The 16836-nt window shown below is 38.0% G+C and overlaps 1 long non-coding RNA gene across 1 annotated transcript in view; it reads right to left on the minus strand.

The window, feature by feature from the left end:
• The window catches only part of LOC139080300 (uncharacterized), a 64725-nt gene extending 48288 nt beyond the window's left edge, over nucleotides 1-16437 (minus strand). The window contains exon 1 of the long non-coding RNA XR_011534695.1: nucleotides 16387-16437. This is a non-coding gene — a long non-coding RNA (uncharacterized lncRNA). The remainder of the gene's footprint in view (nucleotides 1-16386) is intronic.
• Nucleotides 16438-16836: the final 399 nt, after the last annotated feature.

Genomic DNA, 16836 nt, shown 5'->3' on the forward strand with positions numbered 1-16836 from the left:
CATTTATTTGGGATAAGTACTTAGGAAGAGAATTTTTTGTTTCTATGGTTTGTATATATTTAACTTTATAAAAGACTGTTATACAGTTTTCCAAAATGGTTTTGCCATTTTACATTCTTACTATCAATGTGTGAGAGTTCTACTTGCTTTGCATTCTCACCAATATTTGCTATTGTAAGTCTTTTTAATTTTAGCCATTCTAATTGGAGTGAAGTGGTAACTCAAGGTGGTTTAATATGCATTTCTCTGCTGACTAATGATATTGACCACCTTTTATATGCTTATTGTCCATTTGTACATCTTAGTTTGAGAAATGACACTTCAAGTCTTTTTCCAGTTTTTATTGGGTTTCTTTATATTATTGATTTATAGCTGTTCTTTATGTATTGTGGATACAAATACTTTAAGAGATATATGTATTGCAAATATTTCTCTCAGTTTGCATCTTACCTTTTAATTTAACATGCTTATGATTAGCAGAAGTTTTTCATTTAGACAAAGTCCAATTTATCATATTTTTCCTTTCTTTTCTTTCTTTATTTTTTTTGAGGAAGATTAGCCCTGAGCTAACATCTGCTGCCAATCCTCCTCTTTTTGCTGAGGAAGACTGGCCCTGAGCTAACATCCATGCCCATCTTCCTCTACTTTATATGTGGGACGCCCACCACAGCATGTCATGCCAAGCAGTGCCATGTCCACACCCAGGATCCGAACTGCCGAACTCCAGGCCGCTGAAGCAGAGTATGTGCACTTAACTGCTGCGCCACTGGGCTGGCCTATTTTTTCTTTTAATGTTTGTGCTTTACAGAGTCCCTCTAAGAAATTTTTGCCTACCTAAGTAGGCAAAACTTCTGATGCTTTTTTAAAGATACTAGCAGGCTTTTTATAAAAGTTATGAAAATGGAAAGTATTTAGAATATCCAAAAATGATCTTAAGAATGAAAAGCAAGCAAATTTTGGAGGACATAAGCTACCTACTTTCTACCTAACAACAGTAATCAAGACAGTGGTGTGGTATGTGTGTGAGGTAGACTAATAGATCCATGGAGGAGAGCAGAGTCCAGAAATAAACCCACACAAATAAGATCAGTTGATTTTTATATTTATTTATTTATTTATTTTGAGGAAGATTAGCCCTGAGCTAACATCTGCTGCCAATCCTCCTCTTCTTGCTGAGGAAGACTGGCCCTGAGCTAACATCCATGCCCATCTTCCTCTACTTTGTATGTGGGATGCCTGCCACAGCATGGCTTGACAAGTGGTGCCATGTCTGGTGGCACAGCGATTAAGTTCACATGTTCTGCTTCAGTGGCCTGGGGTTTGCTGGTTCAGATCCCAGGTGCCGACATGGCACCAGATCAGTTGATTTTTGAGAAGGAAGTCAAGACAATTCAATGGATACAAGAAAGCCTAGTCAACAAGTTGTTCTAGAATGACTAGATAGATATATGCAAAAAATAAATATTAACTTTTAATTTATACCACACACAAAAATTTGTGATGGACCATACAGCTAATGATGAAAACTAAATAATAAATCTAGAAAAAAATTTTATTATTTTCTCCTTCCTAGCATTTCCTTTTGACAGACGATCCATACTTCAAGGCTGAGCCAAAATATAACCTTCATAAAGACTTTCATAATCACAAGTATCAGAAATAAGTACTACTTTATCTAATTCTTACAGCACTTTCCTTATGCCATGTTAAACAGTGTGTTACAGTCAAATGTGTACTTGTGTGTACATGTACATCACAACCATCCTTCAAAATGGTGTGTTTCTTGGCAGGTCCTGTTCTTCACTGAATTCCCCGAACTATGCAGCAGAGTCTTCACCCATAGTAAAATATCAATAAACAATTGATCTCAGAAATGTAATTCCATACAGAAATATCGAGGAAAAAAAGAAAGGAAGAGAAAGAAGGATTTGCTGCTTGCTTGTAGGGTAGAGAGAATGGTGGTAGGATAGAGGGAGAGAGAGATCAAATACAAATGATTTTAATAAATGTGTCAACATACATTGACACATTTGCTAGCAAGAACAAACTCTAGCAAGAATTCAGTTGCAACATTGGACAGGACCTTTGCATGAACAACTCCAAAGCCTTTATCAGAAAATAATGGAAACTTTACAAGTTTTGCTTTTGATACAAACTAAGAGCATTCATAAGTAACGGTCTCTGGAGAAATCAATTGGGACTAACTGAGATCTTCCTCGAAATGATTTATGATTTTTTATATACTTTGATTTACAGCCAACTTCCATGAGACCAGTATTGTGAAGAATTGTATTATCATTGCCACCATTGAATATTTTGCTCCAAAAGCAAATTATATATATAATTCCAGGTTCATTTAAAAATATATTTATTGCTTTGTACCTCTTCTTACATTGTGTCAAACACAATGCAGCCAAGAATGTACTCAGCTTCACATATCACGCTAACTCAGGAGAGGGTATGGCGTGTCGAAAGAACGAACAGTTCTAATGAGAAAGACAAAACAGGGAGGAAATAATGATAGGAGATTCAAAGAACTTCTCAGATTTTTAATTTCAGTTGAACGATATAATGAAGCCCATTAAAATCTCAACTTATTTGTGAGATTCAATTTATACTTGTCTCAATAGAGCCCTATTTATTCTCTGAAGTCGTACCTTTATTTCAAAGACTGTGAGTCATTCCAATTCCATCAGTACCTTAGAATTGCCTTTCTTTTCATTTAAAAATATATTTGCATTTGTAGGTAAGTTATTTTAAAATGGATAAGTAAAAATAATTGAAGAATGGCTGCCGCTTTATTGCCATGGTACGCTTATTCTAAAATACATATGATCTATCAAATACATAGGAGGATAAAGCGATTACATCCCGTTATTATTGTTACCAAAACTGCTGCGAATAAGATTCTGTAGAAGCACTGGAATAAAAGGCAAGGCCATCACTAATAATCTTGATGTGGTTTCACAGCCCTCAGCCATCTGCCTGGTAACTCTGTCTTCCTCCCCCAGACTGGGCTTCCCCCAGAAAATCCAGATGTTAGCCGGAAGAGGTGGGCTGAGTAACCGCACCATTCAGGAGCCAGTCTGCATAGTCCAAAACAGCCCTATTTGGCTTTTCCAGGGAAGTTTAAAATATTCAAAACTTTTATCTCTCTCTCTCTCTATAGTCCTCTTTTTTTCAGAACAAAATTCCAAGTTCCTTTATCTAGTCCTCGTCTGACAAGATTTCTAGAAGTAACTCCTCCTAGCTTCTCATTTATACACAACATAACTTTTAAAGCAAAATTTACCTTTCTTTTTATTTACTTTCCATGTTATATGTTAATATATAGTCTATCGATAAAAATTAGTTTAATTTATGTAGCTATTAATTAGGAAATAAATAGATTGAGCATTTGCCACCAAAAAACTCTTCATTTATTCTTGATTTTTTTTTTTTCCTGAGGAAGATTCACCCTGAGCTAACATCTGTTGCCAATCTTCCTCTATTTTGTATGTGGGTCACCGCCACAGCATGGCTGCTGACCATGCCCAAGAAGCAAACCTGGGCCGCCAAAGCAGAGCATGCTGAACTTAACCACTAGGCCATGGAGCCAGCCCCCTTGATATTTTTGATATAAGGTTCTAAACTATGTTTTGTTCTTTTGTTCTATTCCCAGTAAATAATGAAGAAAAGTTTTGTCATCTTTACATACGCAAGAGAAAATTCAAAAAATTAGGATTGAGTACATTTCTGAGAGCATCACTTTATAAATAAAGAACATCCACATAATGGATGACAATGTAATTCATTTTTTACATACAAATATACTCTTGCATTACCTGAAATACTTCCATAACTTATACTTTTATTATAAAAAGCAAACCCTGCTCTGTGCTACCATTAATGAAAAAAATCATGTTTTTTTCTGCAACCAAAGTAATTCTGACTTTTGAGTAGAACATCTCTATAGATATCCTTCTGTGCCTTTAGATATTTATTTGTTCAAAGCAACTTTTAATGGTTGAAGAAGTGTACTCTGAATAAGTGTACATATTCCTTCAATGGAAGTAAATATCTCTGCTACAGTGTTTAATATCTGCTCTGGCATGTGACTAGTTTGGGGGCTGGATCAGGGAGGAGAGATGGAGGTGTACATGAAAATTGCATAAGTATTTCTTAACATGAATATAGAAAAAGGTTGAGAATTTTCATCTGTCAAAATTCATATGACTTTTAAAGCACAAACTTGGATCTGATTTCAGTTTCAATGCTTATTTAAATATTTTATACATTTCATACCATGAGTTACAACAAAGTATGTTTTAAGAAAGTCATTCAGAGCATGAAGTCACATGACTGAAGTAGCTAATGATTTCATTATCAGTCTCCTTGTTCACAGAAGGAACGTTCAATTATTATTTTCTCTTAATGACAAAGGGAGGGAGCTCCCAGGAGCTGAATGACTCAGGCCAAAGCTGGGGACACGATGATTTACTCACCCGCCCCTCATTCAGCATTAGTTCATTATTACAGTTAAGCTATAATGAGAATCTTAGCCAGGCTGAGTGCTTCATAGGACCAGATACTAGATATGCACTCATTTATAAGACATGATTTCTCAGTCTATTTAATATATCTCCACCGCAATTGAATGTTACAGTTCCCAAGACCTCAGCGTGTCCTATTTCTGGATGCTGAAAATATCTTTAGCCTAATCTTGTATTTTCACCTGAGTCAGATAATTTATTCTTAAGTATGACATACTTCCCTCAAGTTATAAAGGAAAACATTTTCAAAAATAGATGTAGCAAAAAAGGAGAAAACAATCTTGCGCGTCTACAAGTAAGTCGAGGCTATGAATTTCCCAAATGATAAACTAGCTACCTGCTTGGGCCTAATTTTTATAACTAGGACCTAATTTTTATAACTCATCATATAATTAGCCATGTTCAGGGACTTTCAGCACTGTGTCAGACTATATGTCTTGACAAGGATGGTTTAAAATTTATTGAAGTTTGCTTCCAGGAAACAGTGTACCTTATAAGTAAAAGAGAATGATTTTACACAATAATAATGAGAGCCAGAAGTGGAAAGGGCACTCTGCTGGGCCAAGAGTAACCAAAACATGGCCTTTTTTTCCAATGAGGTTACAGTCCAGTGGAGAAATGGGAACGAATATAAATCATTATGATAAAAAGCATGGGCTACATGGCAAAAGCAATGTCTAAAGATTGATTAATTTTGACAGGGTGGAGGTTGAGAAAAGCTCCCAGAAGGAAGGACCATTGAATTTGGCCTCAGAGGATCAATTAAGCAGAGAGAAGGGAAAAAACCCTGAAGACTGAGATTGGTAATTCAACTAAGACGCTGAGTCGGGAAAAAAGAAGACATATTTAGGGTGCAAAATTGTTTATTATGCGTAAAATTCCTGGTGACTCAGAGAGCATAAAGACAGACATTAGAGTAGAAAGGGTGTTGAGATGAGTTGTTGAAGGGTGTTGAGGAGCAGACAGAGGAATGTAAACTGCATTCTAGAATCAAGGTTCTAAGAAATACCACGATCAGCTTTGGGTTTGGCAAAGACGATTCTAATGGCAGTGTCTACAGAGCAATTAGAAGGAAGATAGATCAGAAGCAGAGAAGTCAGAAGTCAGTTGCAATTGTCTGAGAAAAAAGAAACAAGGTAAAGTGGCAATGGGAGTAGAAGAGAGTGGATGATTGAAGAGACTTTGTAAAAGTGTGACCAATAGATTTAGTGACAGATGTCATAGGAGTGAGGGTGAGGCAGAGTTGAAGAGAATCCCAAGGGTTCTTGCCCCACGCGGATTGGGTGGACCAAGATCAGACACCCTTACACCATTGTGACTTTGTAAGCCCTTCCTTCGGACTGAACTTCTATTCCCCATTTACCTCCCGTAGGCCCTCCAGCCCTCTTTCAAAGCTTGAGTCATAGTCCACTTCCTGCAGAGGAGCTTCTCAGATTCCCCGCCCTATACTCCACCCACCCTCAGAATTCATCACTTCCATACTTGCATAAAATATTTTTACTTTTGCTTTCTGTCACAAGTGACTACTTACCTGTCTGCTTCCCCATGGGTATGTATGTGCATTGAGAAACCACGTTCCACTCATCTTTGTATTTTTCATAATACCCAGTATAGTCATGGTCAACAAATGACCTCCATTCCATTCGTGATGTTTCTATACTTGTCCTTGATTAAGGTGGTCCAAAGAGAGGTAATATTGAGCAGTGATTCTCAAAGTGTGGTACATATGTTATTGATGAAATATGGAAAATAATTTAAAGTATGGAAATATTTTTAATAGTTTCCATTTTATATTCATAAAATGGAATAATACCCAGAAATAAAAGAATGAACTAGTGATACATGTAAACAACATAGATGAATTGCAAAAACATTTTCTTGAGGAAACAAGCCAAACATGAAAGAGCACACACTGGATGATTTCATTTCTATGAATTTCATAAACAGGGAAAGTTAATCTATGTTGATAGGAATCAGAGTAGTGGTTGCCTAGAGAAGTAGGATTTGACTCGAAGTGTGTGCAAGATAACTTTCTAGGGTAACGGAAGTATCCTATATGTTTGGTTAGGGCATTGATTTTAAAGATTTTTTTTTCAAAAGTCTCTATATTGTACCTTTAAGATTGATGTGTTTCACTCTAAGGAAACTTTATCTCAGTTAAGAAAAGAATATTCAGGGAAATTTGAATATCCTCTTGATATTACTTGATACCAAAGAATTATTCCTATTAATTTTATTGGAGTATGAGGATAGCCTTATGTAAGAACATGTTCATAATATTTAGAAATACTTACTGAAGTATATATGGGTGAAATGATATGATATCTAGATTGCTTTAAAATAATTTAGCAAATACAAAAATGAATCAAAAGCAGATTAAAACAAATGTCTCAAAAATGTGATAAGTGGGACTCCGTGTGAGGGGTATATGGGAATTCATTTTACTACTCTCTCTAATTATGTGATATTTAAATTTTCAGAATAAATTTTACAAGAACTACTTAGTAAAAAGTCAATTACCACATAGATAATATCCAGCCCCATACTCAATCCAACAGCATATTCTGTTGCCTCCAACTTGAAAATACGTCCAGATAACATCAATCCTTACCCCTCCACTGCTACCTCCCAGAATTAAGCTACCTTCATCGCTCCATTGGACTATTACAGTAGCTTTCTAATAATCTGCCCCACATCCGCAGTTTCCCCATGGTGTAAATATTCCACACTAAACTCAGAACCGTCTTATTAATACACAAGTCAGATCACGTTATTCTACTGCGCAAAACCCTCTGATTTCCCATCTCTTACAAAGTAAAATTCAAATTCCTTACCTTGGCTTTTGAGGACCTAAATGTATTTGTTTCCTGCCTCCTCTTTGAACTCATCTCCTACATTTTCCCCTTTCAATCACTCTGCTCCAGCCACCCTGGCCTCCCTGTAGCTCTCCAGAAAATGGCAGGCATAGGCCTGCCACAAGGCCCTTGAGCTTGTTCTTCCCTCTATGTAGAAAACTCTTTCCTGAGGTAGCCTCACGTCTCACTTCCTCACTCTGCTCAAATGCCACATGATCGGGGCATTCCTTGACCCCTACATGAAATGGCACCATCCCACCACACTAGGCACACTCTATTCTCCTTCGCCTGCTTTGCTTTTCTTCCTATCCTTCATCACTATCTGAGATATTATGTACTTTTTTGTTTGTCTCCTCTGACTAGAATTCAAGCTTCTTGGGGGCAGGGTCACTGGTGATTGCCAGTTTTCTTCATTGTGGAATCCTTAGCACCCAGAATAATGTATGGCACACAGCTGATACTCAAGGAGTCAAATGGGTCATAGCACCACTTTTAATTTTAAATTTAGAAATTCAGCTTAGACCCCTGAATAAAAGGAATTCTGTATTACTTTCACCCTAAAATAGTGTTACCCACCCAAGGGCAGGATGGAGAAGCCATGACTAACTAAGTCACCTATTGCATGGCAATAATATTAGGACATAGAATACACAAGATCTCAAATTAAAGAAGGGCAAGTCCCACGGGACTCTCCACTGGGTCGGCCATCCTTCAGGCATATGATTCACTCCTCCCCGGGCAAGGAGGAGTGAATCTGGGGGTGAGCGGTGGTGGAGGGAAACACCCGTGTTATCTTCCTAGTACAGTCAAGAAGGCCAAGTACCTATTTTTGGGCCAAGGGAGGGGGCAGAACATTTCCTACCACAATGAAGATGATAATGATGACTATAATAAAGAAGATAATGATGTCCCTTTTTCCATCCCCAATTCCCTCTAAGCCTATCAGAAACAAATTAGATTACAGCAAGATGGGCAGAGAGCATTATTTTTTTTTTGCCTCTCCACCCACTGGGGTTTCCATAATTTATACTTCGAGCCCAGGAACTCTGCCCACTCACCCACAGAAATGCACACAAAGAGAATTGGGTGCATTGTATTGAAGGAGATAATGATCCTTTTTAAAAAGAATATGGCTATATGTTAGATAGGACAGTGATGGTTAGAATTCGTGGCAACAAGAGTGAGAACTTTGTCTCAAATCCTTGCGAATTTTCTAGAACCAAGCCAGATAAGCCTTACAATTTACTAACTGTATAACCTTACACAAGTTACTTAACCTGTCTGATTCAGTGTCTTATCTACAAAACAGATAAATTATACCCCCTTCATATGGTTTTTCTAAGGAATAAATAATATATATAAAACACCTTAAAAAATACCTGGTACATGTAAGGACTCAACTAATATTAATTATCAATATTTAGTTTTCTACAATCAACATTAAAACCATGTTTTATGAGATTCTAGAAGATGTGATGGTGTACTTTTTCAATACAAATAATGGAATATTTTTCCTTGGAGTAATAATAAATAAAAATTGTGTCTTGTGATTATTAATACACAGGCTCTGGTATATCCAGTGGAAAGTGGCAATGTTCTTATATTCCTCATTAAAAAATGAAATATATTTAACCCATTTAACCCTTTCTCCTGATAATTCTTTGCTGGGTGTTCAATGATGAAAGAATAAGCCTGATGCTGGAACATGAGGTTTAGTTAAATATTTACTTTACATTGCCTTTTAATGAAGACATTAGGTAAAACATTTGTGAGGGAGGAGATCAAAGACAGTAGCTGGAGTCAGATGTATAAGTTCCATCTGCAACTGAGCTATTTGGCAAAGATGACTTTATTTTGACAATTTGTGAAAAAAAAAAAGAATAATGAGACATTAGGTGCTAGGATACCACTCATCAGCTCTAGAATTCTAGCATAAGATTCATCCTCTTCAACATTTTCTGTTAATGATTTGGCTAGAGACTAAGGTGGTGTGAATATCTAATCTGCCAGTTAGAGAATGGCAAGATAATGAATAGCATTGATGGTCAACTGGATAACTAAAAAGAGCAGGACAGCCTGGAATGTTGGATTAAAACAAACTAGCTATAATAAAAGAGAAATGTAGAATGATATTCAGGAAAATGTAGAATGATGTAAATAGCAAATTTCCATATAGAGGTTAAGCATTCATCCAGGTCTTCTGCTAGGAGATATAGATGCAAAATAATTTAAAAAAATATTTTATCCCAGTTCCTCACAATATTCAGTATATTTGAGAGAGAAGCACACACACACACACAAAACAGTGCAGTGATAGGCACGTTCATACAAGCACAGAGAAGTAATAGCTAAGTCATCCAGCGGAGAGTGAAAAGATAAAAAGGCAAGTGTCCCAGTGAAATAGGCTCTTGAGCTGAGAGGGGTTTTATTCCAGCCAGAGGACACAATATGATAAAGACACACAGCTGAAAACTAGTACGGTGTATGCAGAAAATTTTGAGCACTAAAATGCAGAGCAAGAAATGGTGAGAGATGAGACTAGAGAAGCAGAGTGAGCCACGGGGACACTAAGTCATGTAAAGGACCTGGACTTGATCACGTAGGCACGAAGAGCTAAAGCAGAGATTTAACCAGATGGGTACATGTTCAGACTTGTATTTCACGTGGATCACTCATGAGGACACATGGAGGATGATTGTGATCGGGGAGGAAGGAAGGAAAGAGGAAGGGGGGAAGACTGGAGGCCCAGACCCTGGTGAGAGAAGTCAAAGACTTTAATTAGTCCATTGTTACTGTGTGCCCTCCAGGCTTTAAGAGCCAGAAGGAGAAACAGAAATCCATAGAGAAATAAGAGAAGATTTCTCTTTTTCTTATTTCAGAGAGATACAGGGAAAGCTACAAGAGTCGTGGGTCATGGAAGCCATGGAAATAGAATTTCAAGAAGGAAGAAGTGATTTACAGTATCAAATACCACCCATAAGAGAAGGACTTTAAAATGACCAAATTTCACAGTCAGACCAATTGTTAGACTTAATAGGAACAATTTCAGTAGAGTGGTGGAGATGAAAGACAAATTAAACTGCATTTTAAAAAATAAATGAGAGGTGAGTAAGTGTAGCATGCACTTTCTTTAAGAAGCTTGGGGGGCCGGCCCAGTATTGCAGCAGTTAAGTTCACACATTCCGCTTCTCAGCAGCTCGGGGTTTGCTGTTTTGGATCCCAGTGCAGACATGGCACCGCTTGGCAAAAGCCATGCTGTAGTAGGCATCCCACATATAAAGTAGAGAAATATGGACATGGATGTTAGCTCAGGGCCAGTGTTCCTCAGCAAAGAAAGGAGGATTGGCAGTAGTTAGCTCAGGGCTAATCTTCCTCAAAAGAAAAAAAAGAAACTTGGTAATAAAAGGAAGGAGAGCGGTAAGGTAGCAGCTACAAGAGAGATGCTGTTGCATTTGTAATGGAAGAGATTTCGATACAGTAGGTGGCAGAGCAAGTAAAAGAGAAAAGAAGAAAAAAAGAGATAAGACAAGATCACAGGGAGAAGAAAAGAATGAATTACATGGGTAGAGAGATTAGTTTTGATTTTAAAAAAAAGAAAGGTCATCTTATCCTGTAAAAAATGGAGCGGATATCAGGGTAGGTTGTGGCTAAGTTGATGGGTTAAGGGCGTATGGAAAGTTAGAGGTGACCAATTTTCTCAATGATATATTATTGTTGTAGGGGTAGTTATATAATTCCTATATTTCTTTTTTATTATTATTTCTTTTTTTTTTGAGGAAGATTAGCCCTGAGCTAACATCCACTGCCAATTCTCCTCTTTTTGCTGAGAAAAATTGGCCCTGAGCTAAAATCTGTGCCCATCATCCTCTACTTTATATGTGGGATGTCTACCACATCGTGGCTTGATAAGCAATGCATAGGTCCATGCCTGGGATCCGAACCAGTGAACCCTGGGCCACCAAAGCAGAATGTACAAACTTAACCACCACGCCACGGGGCCAACCTCAGTCCTACATTTCTTTTCTTGTTTTAATACCCTAATACAAGATTCAGGAGTCCTGACTAGACAATATAACATGTGAAAAAGATCTTAAAAGCCAATAGGGTGACAGAAACATTAAGAAAATAAATATGGTCCTAATATGCTTCCACAGAGATAGATGTCCAGGTTGCGTTCCAATTATTATGTTCAATTTTGAAGGGAAACATTAAAGAAAGACATTGTGAAATCAGGTCATGTTCAAAAGAGGGATATTAAGTAATTCTAACTCTGTAATGGGTTTACAGTTAAAAGAGGTTGATATTATTTATCCTAAGAAAAGAAAATTTAGAGATGAAGCTATCATAGAGCACAGGGAGTATATTTGCTCTCAAGCGCTCCACTGAGCAGAATTGGTATATGGCAAAGAGGTAGGTTTTATTTTAAGAGAAGCAAACACTCATTAATAAAGCTGTGCAACTCTCCATCACTGACAGTGTGTAAGAGGTTAGATGAGCAAAAAACAGGAATGTTGTAGCAGGGACACTTGCATTTGGAAAAAGTTGGATATCTTCCAAATCTGTTTCCATAATTCTGTTTTTAAATATTGTTTACCTATCCTTGAGAGGTTATGGGATGAGATATGGTGTGTATCAGTTTTGGTATCCAGTGGGATGTTGAATGCATTGGAACAAAAACAGATGAAAGTGGAATGTTTAAGGTTTACATTATAGAGATGTAGCACTGAATTTTACATTTGGTTTAACTGCATGAGCCACCGAAAAAGTAATTTACTGTTTCAGAGCAATGAATTTCAACCTGCAGTAATGATGTTTGAGAAGGATGACTGGAAGCTTGTCAGGACCTGGAACATCACAAATGTAAGAATAATAGCTCGTTGAGGGGGCTGACCTGGTGGCTGAGGGGTTAAAGTTCCACACACTGTGCTTTGGCAGCCTGGATTCATGGGTTTGGATCCAGGGTGTGGACTTAGTGCACTCATCAGCCATGCTATGGAGGCATCCCATATATGAAATAGAGGAAGATTGGCACAGATGTTAGCTCAGGGCTAATCTGTCTCAAGCAAAAAAAATAGGAAGATTGGCAAATGTTAGCTCAGGGCAAATCTTCCTCATCAGAAAAAAAAAAAAAAAGCTATTGATGAGACCTGCACAGCATGCATGGGAGAGTGGGTTATGTGCGGGTGTGTAGAGATGGAGAGAGCGGGTGAAGAGGTAAGGAGATATCTAATTGAGCATCCAAACAACCAAGTTTCCTACAGAGGAAAGGATGGGGAAATAGAGTTGATAGGACACAATAGGACCCTGGGCAGCCAGAGAAAGTGGTCATGAGTACAGCTATCTTAAGTGAGAGCTGCTGAGTTGCCTGCAGATGTTTTCCATCAACCAGTTGGTGGGGGGGGGGGGGGGGCTGTGATTGATTGGATTGATTGCAACCAACTGAAAACCATTTAAGCCTAACTTAAGTGGAAAAGGGAATTTATCACAGAGACATAAGGGGGTCCTAAGAAGTAGGGCTTCAGGAAGGAACTGGAACCAGGACCCGGAGTAGGTCAAGAATTTGCATTTCTAACAAGTCCCCAGGTGATGCCCATACTGCTGATCCAGAGACCTTTTTGAAATCCATTGCTTTAGAGTTGGAGAAGCATCTTCAGAGATATGACCTCATTTAACCCCAACTATCACTCTGTAGGAGAGGCCTTTTTAGCTCCATTTTTCAAGAAAGGAAGCAGAGGAATAAAGAGCTTTAACACCCAATCTCTTACAGCCTCCAACTGGTAAAACTGAGGCAAGAATTTGATTCTTACATTGGTAAGTTCTAGCTTTTCCCTGTATTCCTTAGCTGTTTGGTGTAGGGTTGATGACCTATATCTATCAGAACTCAATGAAAATAAATAGTTAATGGCACATCACTAATTCCACTTGATTAATAATGATGCAGCTAATGAAGATGTTGTTATACTCTTTAAAGACAAGGGCTGTTGTATTTTTACACCACCAAGCATGGAACTCAAAACTATTTGTTTGTTGCTGAGTATGCCTTTATATCAGAAGGCAAATTCTGTAAGCTTAAAGAGAGCATTGGGACAGCTACATTAATAGACTAACTAAATTTCCTGTAGTTATGCTGGCTTTTTTCTTTTCAGCTGCTTTTTACCTATACCCTGTACTAGCAGCCATAATTATGTTGAAACATTATTAAGCTTGCCCTCAATGAAAATAAGTTTCTGTGTGTAATGTCCTTTGACAAAATCAACCTCCTTATTCTGTTCCTTCATAAGTTTCAACAAACTATTATTAAAAGTTAGTCGAGATATTCAGGCTATTTTTACAGACTATTTACCATATTTTCTAACTCAAGATCAGGCCTGATTTTTAGTAATTTGGCATAAAACAATGCTACATATTTGAACTGTCTAACCAGATGGCTTAAAAACAGCAAACATCATGGTTCTTAAAACTTTCAAACTGTTTTTAAATGGTTGGGGATAGGTAAGAAGAAGAATTAGCAAAAAGGCCTTTAGACATTAATTTCTAGAGTGTCAGGTGTCAGCTTTAATTTTTTAATTTACAAATAATTTAACAAAGGATATAACTTCATTATCAAGAAACTTTCATATAAACAAATATAATTTTTAAAGAACACATGGAATATAAATAATCATAAGAAACAACTAAGGCCAGTAAGTTCTGAAGAGTTTCTGGCCTATGAAAGTGGTGTTCATGAAACCTGATTCTGGAAACTTTTATTCAACAAGCACTTATTTGGCACCTATTCTGTGTGAGACACTATACTAGCATTGATTCAGTACACCACACCAAGCAAACTTCCCCATAGAAAGCAGGACCAAGGCCCATTCAAGGCCATAGATAAAAACAGAGTACGTCACCAGACTCTGCAGCCTTGAGCCTGTACCACCTACAGGACCTGAATTGATGACCCAAAGAGGATGGAAATTCCAAGCCCAGAACTTGAGCTAATGCTGGTCTGAGACTATGGTCTTCCCCAGGGCTGCACAAAAGCACTTATGACATTGCTCCGACAGAAACTCTACACAACTTAGGGCATACATGGGATGCTAATGTAGCATTATCCATGCCAAAATGTGCTCACAGTCAAAACCTACTGTGCCCAAAGGAAACCAAATGGAAAAAAATCAGAAGAAGAAAGAAACAAATCACACCCATTGAACTTCAGAATAGAACAAACAATGCTTTTAAAATGAGTTTTTAAAAGGAGTATATTTAAATATTCAAGGAGATAAAGAAAGGAACAGAAAGTAAAAAGAGTAATTTAAAAAAAAAGAAGCTAGCCTGGTAACATACTGGTTAAGTTTGTGCTCTCCACTTCAGTGGCCCAGGGTTTGCAGGCATGGACCTATGCACTGCTCATCATTCTATGCTGTGGCAGTGACCTACCTACAAAATAGAAGAAGACTGCCACAGATGTTAGCTCAGGGACAATCCTCCTCAAGCAAAAAGAGGAAGATTGGCAAGAGATGTTAGCTCAGGGCCAATCTTCCTCACCAAAAAAAGAAGAAGAAGAAGTATAGGAAGCTTTTAAAAAGAACCAAACAAAAAATTCTAGAAATAAAAATTAGACTAGGCACAGCTAAAGAAAGAATACATTAAAATAGATCTGAGGGGCTGGCTCCATGGCCCAGTGGTTAAGTTTGTGTGCTCCGCTGCAGCGGTACAAGGTTCACATCCTGGGCACGGACATGGCACCGCTCATCAGGCCACATTGAGGCGCATCCCACATCCCACAACTGGAAGGACCTGCAACTAGGATATACAACTATGTATGGGGGGGTTGGGAAGGTAAAGCAGGAAAAAAAAAAAGAAGATTGGCAACAGTTGTTAGCTCAGGTGCCAATCTTTAAAAAAAAAATAGATCTGAGAAAATCACCCAGGAGGCAGGTGAAATATTTAACTGAAAAACTAAGTGATGGAAAAAGATTATTGAGAATTTGAGACATGAGGTATAGAATGAGAAGTTCTAACATATACTTAATAGGAGTTCCAGAAGAGGAGAATAGAGGAAATGGTGGAAAAGAATATTTTGAGTGACATTAACTTCAATTTATATGTGAGTATCTAATTCGAAGTGGTTGCCTAATATCAAACATAATAAAAAAAGGTAAATCCCTATATCAATGCATAATAGTGAAATACAGAACAGCAAGGATAAGAGAGGATCCTAAAAGCTACTGGAGAGAAAAGACAGATGGTCAACAAAGGAATGACAATCAGAAGGGCATCAGCTCTCTTACTTGTAACAGAGTCTCCCCCCAGCTAAGCCATCATTTAGGAATGAAAGGAAAAATAGAGAGTTTCTCATATGCACAAAATATCAACAACTTTACTCCTCACAGGCCCGCATGAAAGAACTACTGAGGGATGCACATTGGCAAGAAAGAAAATCAACCCCATGAGTAAAGGGTACAGGAAGCAATTATCAGCAAACAAATCACTCTAAAGAAGAAATGGTGTCAAGATGGTGATGTAGGCGGACTCTGAATTCACCTCCTCCCACAAACACAACCATGTTACAACTATTCTTGGAATAATTACCCCTGAGAGACAACTGAAAGCTGAATAAAAAGAACCCCCACAACAAAGGACAGTGTTGACTGAGGTGAAAGAGGCAGAAATTCCTCTCTGGAGAGAAAAAAGCCACCTTTGAGCTGTGGTGCTTCACAGCCAGCCAGGAGCAATGCTAAGGTACAAAGCCTTCCCTGGAGGAGTGGGGGATCTGAACTGGGGAGCATTACCACAAGAAGCAGCTTTTGGACTCAGCACAACTGAGACAAGTGTCATAATATCTGGATTTTCTGGCTGTTAACTACCATAGGAAATACCTCCAGAAAAGCTATTGGACATAAGGAGGAAAAAAAACCTGTTCATAAAGGGCCCATGTACAAGTTCATCTGTTTTGGAAAGCAACCTAAAATCACCAGAAAGGAAGGTGCACACCCCTTTGATGAAAAGAGACTCACTTGATAGGATCTGGATGCATCTTGGTGAGAGGTGAGACCTCTCCAGGGACTGAGACATTGATGGCAGCCATAATTGTGACCTAATACAGATGTGCTGACACAGACGCAGGCAAAAGCCATTGGAGTTCTTCCCCTGGCCTGTTAGCCCAGGAGTCTGCTCCACCCACTAGAGCAGTCATAAGGATGCCACTGATCTTGGGAGGAGAATGGATGAACTCAGTGAGAATGTCAATAAAGAATTGGAAAATATAAAAAATAACCAATCAGAAATGAAGAATTCATTATTGAAAATAAAAAATTCTCTACAGGGATTCAATAGCAGAGTAAATCATACAGAAGAACAGATCAGTGAGTTGGATGGAAGACTAGAAGAAATCACCCAGGCTGAACAGATAAAAGAAAAAAGAATTTAAAAGGATAAGGACAGTCTCAGGGACCACTGGGACAACA

Source organism: Equus przewalskii, chromosome 29, assembly GCF_037783145.1.
Source record: "Equus przewalskii isolate Varuska chromosome 29, EquPr2, whole genome shotgun sequence".
NCBI classification, from domain to species: domain Eukaryota; kingdom Metazoa; phylum Chordata; class Mammalia; order Perissodactyla; family Equidae; genus Equus; species Equus przewalskii.